The sequence below is a fragment of the Mercurialis annua genome, linkage group LG4, assembly GCF_937616625.2.
Source record: "Mercurialis annua linkage group LG4, ddMerAnnu1.2, whole genome shotgun sequence".
In the NCBI taxonomy this organism is placed as follows: Eukaryota; Viridiplantae; Streptophyta; class Magnoliopsida; order Malpighiales; family Euphorbiaceae; genus Mercurialis; species Mercurialis annua.
In genome coordinates, this window is record NC_065573.1 from 14,979,927 (window position 1) to 14,984,411 (window position 4,485).

Genomic DNA, 4,485 nt, shown 5'->3' on the forward strand with positions numbered 1-4,485 from the left:
CCGAAGCTGCGGTTTTTGCTGATCTGCTCACTCTTTTTAAAAAGAAACTTCAACGTGTTGGGCATCAGAACATGTTAGATAGATCATTTTTGGAGGAAGAAGACTCTGTTATCTGGAAACCTGGAAATAAAGGGTTCACAACTGCTTCCATATCTGGTCTTTTGAAATTAGTTCCCTCTACTGTGAACGGGACAGCTATGTCTAGGGTTGATGGAAACAAATCTGCTGTGAACAGAAATGTTTCGTCTAGAGTTGCTGGATTCAGTTCTGCAGTGAACCGGAATGCTTCGTTTGGGGTTGCTGGTGTTGGAATCAGTATTAGTTCTGCTCTAAATAGAGATGATGTGCACGGGGCCGCTGCCTTCACTGTCTGCTGGAAATCCGATGCTCCACCAAGGATCAAATTTTTCTTATGGACGGCTTTACATAAGAGTATTCCATCTCGTTATTTTCTTACTTCTCGTAGTATTATTACATATGATAATGTGGAATGCGTTTTCTATGGTGGGATCGACACTTTAGATCATATTTGTTTTGCATTGTAGTCTTGCAAGAAAAATTTGGTATATTATTCTTTAAAAATTGAGTTTGGCTTGGATTTTGTCCTCTACTTTTGAAGATTTCTTCTTTCAATAGATTGCTATTGGCTCGAATGGTAGATATACGAAGCTCAAGACTGCTACTTGGATTATCTTTATTTGAAAAATATGGAAATGCCGCAGTAGAAGAATTTTCGACAATAAGAATTCTTCTCCCGATGATGTTATCTTCCATTGCTTCATCAACGCGGGTTCTTTTACAAGTGCAATCACCCTTCTTTTGTTTATTCGGGTGTAGACTTGATTAGAAATTCCGATCTCATTTTTCTTCGATATAATTTCGCTTTCGTAGCATTTTTGGCATTTTTTCTTGTTTTCTTTTTGCCACATCCTGTTGTTTTCAATAAAATTTTGATTTATCAAAAAAACTTATATTTTTTAAATAAAATTTAAACACATCAAATAATTCCAATTTTATAAATTATAAAATCATTCTCTAATTTTTTTAAATAATCAAAATTATGATCGAAGTGGATTTAATGAAGAGGAAATTACACCTCTTACGCTTTTTTTTCTTTTCTTTGCAAAATTGCTCTCTTAAAATTATTTTGTTCAAGCGTATCTTATTTCAATTTTCCGCTTTTCAGATATACGTTGTCCTTGAGCCAAATACATTTTATTCTTACCCACGGTCACATGCTTTTTATTTGTTTACTAATTCCTATACACATACCCACTATATTTATTATGTAATTCATATTATTTTTATCAAATCAATACTTTTATTTTATTTTTATTTCTATAATCATTTTTTAAATACTTAATTATTATTTTTACCAATTATTATTTTTATTTATTATATGCATTGTTTGTTTATATATACCTTTTTGTTTCTCAAAGTTTTATGTATACTTGTTATGTTAGTAATTGATGGATATCGAATCCTATCATAAGTACTATGTAGCCGAATCACAGGACATCTATCCTCATACGATATCGGACTCCACCCTAAAGGGCTAGGCCGGATGAAACCAACAGTCAAATCCATGAAATTTGCCTTGAATGGAGTAATACTTCAATCCCAAAGACAAGACCGAATCCCCTGAGTACTCGGACAAAGTGCATCGATCTAGGGATTCGGCCAAACGACCAAATGAGCGAAGATCTTTTCTATTTGGATATAAACTCCAACTTAGGAAGATAAACTCCAACTTAAGAAGACGAGACTATTTAGGAAGATATTCCTAAATAGGACTCTTGTCTGAATAAGAAATCACACTCCTAATCAGGGTCAAACCTTACTAAATATGATTCACTTTCATATTCCAAGTCTACAAGGTATACATTCAACTACTATATAAAGAGCTTGAGGTATGCCTAAACACACAATTACATTCTTATAATCAAAACGCTACTCAAAGCTCAATACTGATTTAGCATCGGAGAGTTAATCAAACAACCACCGTCCGGTTAGCCTCTAGACTGTTTTGCAGGTTAATCCACTGGATCAGAAGGCATACTCCTTCAATTGGCGCTGTTTGTGGGAAAAAGCTCCAGAATGTTGAACAAGAAGAGGCTTTTTCTGAACTCAAAAACAAATATTCATTGAAGAAGATGACTTCTGATGGATCAAACCTCAAAAACAAGCTGATTAACGCATCGTGCTACCCACCAGAGAAAAAACAAATGACGCAAGAACCCAGAATACTGCCACCAGTAATATTCGATGATGAAGATTTCGGAAGAATCAATCAAACCCATAACGAGACACTAGTTGTAGCCATGATTATTGAGCACTGGAATGTGGAAAGGATATTGATCGATGAAGGGAGCACAATTAACCCGATGACAAGAAAAGCTTACAAAAGCCTCAGAAGAGTACCTGCAAAATTAAAAAGAAACGCTACCCTGGTAACGGGATTCGGCGGATCCCCCATCAGACCTATGGGAACAATCGTTTTGGATGTTAAGTTAGGAAGAGAAAGGAAAGATGAAGATCTGCAAACACGATTTAGCATCATGGATATTGACCTACCATACAACGCAATCCTGGATAGACCATTCCTCCATGACTCAGCTACTGTAACGAGCGTAAAGGCTCTCACGATGAAGATATCAACGAGGAAGGGGATCGTTACAGTGAAAGGCAACCGAACTAGTGCAAGAGAATGCTATGACAAAGCAGTAAGGGAATCCTTCGAAACTTTGTCAATCGAAGAGATCCTAAACCACGACATTGAAGAAAAGGAAACTGCCCCTGAGGGCGAGATGAAGAAGCTGGAATTAAACGAGAAGAAAAAAGTAAATCTGGGAGTAGGCATATGCCCCAAGTATGAAGAGGAGATCGTAGCAATGCTAAGAGGAATATCGAAACATTCGCCTCCAAGGCTTTAGAGATTGTGGGAATAGACCCCCACGTCATAACCCACGAATTAAATATGGCCGAAGGGGCGAAACCCGTAAGACAGAAGAAAAGAAAATTTTCCTAAGAGAAGTAAAAGATAATAGCTGACGAAGTAGAAAAACTCAAGAAAGCAAGGTTCATCAGGGAAGTACATTACCCTGAATAGCCAACGTTGTGATCGTGAAAAAAGAAAATGGAAAAAACAGGATGTGCATGGCTTACACATATTTGAACAAGGTGTGCCCTAAAGACAGTTATCCACTGCCCGATATTGACCAACTGGTCAACTCGACCGCTGGACATGCAATGTACAGCCTGGTGGATGCTGCCCAAGGCTATCACAAAGTACATATGAAGGAGAAAGATCAGGGAAAAATGTCATTTATCACGGAAGGCGGAACCTACTGCTACACGGCGATGCATTTCGGATTGAAGAATGCAGGAGCAACATACCAAAGGCTTATGAACTTCATGTTCAAAGACAAAATCAAAAAGCGAGTCCAAGTATACATTGACGACCTAATCATCAAGAGCAAGAAAGCGGAAAGCCACGCAAGAGACTTAGAAGAAACGTTCAAAATTCTGAACAAGTTCGGAATGAAGTTGAATCTAGATAAATGTGCATTCAGAGTAAAAGGAGGAAAATTCTTGGGATTCATGATATCCTCAAGAGGAATAAAGGTGAATCCGGAGAAGATCAAAGCAATCAAGGTCATGAAGCCACCCAGAAACATAAACGAAGTCCAAAAGCTCAATGGGTGAATCACTGCACTCGGAAGATTCATGTCCTGCTCGGCGAAAAGATGTCTACCGTTCTTCAAAACCCTAAAAGGCACACAAAAATTCGAGTGGAATAAAGATTGCAAAGATGCATTTGAGGAGCTGAGGAAATTTCTAACCTCACCGCCATTGCGGAGTCGACCATTGAAGGAGGAGAAGCTCTACCTATATATCTGCGCAAGAAAGGAAACAATAGGAACAATGCTAGTAAGAGAAGATGGAGAACTAAAGCCAATTTATTACATTAGCCGAGTACTAAAAGGAGCGAAAACCAGATACCCAGAAATAGAAAAAATGGTGTTATCTGTTGTAACCATAGCAAAAAAGTTGAAGTATTACTTCCACAACAACAATGTGGTACTCAACACCAACCAGCCCCTAAGAAAGGCGATACAAAGACCCGAAAGCTCTGGGCGACTTGTCCATTTATCTATCCTATTGAGTGAACACGACACCCGATATGAGCCCCGCCTAACGCTCAAAGCACAAGTCATGGCAGATTTTGTAGCCGAGATTACCCCCGGCGAACAGGAAGAGGTCATACCCAATTTTCTATGGGAATTACATGTAGACGGAGCATCAAACGAAAAAGGATAAGGAGAGAGCCATCCTAAAGGAACCCAGAAAGATTAGAATCGAATATAGAGTAAAAATCGGATTCGACGCAAGCAACAATGCCGCCAAATACGAAGCTTTGATCGACGGACTCGGCTTAGCATTGGAAGTAAAAACAGAAATCTTGAAGATCTACAGTGACTCTCA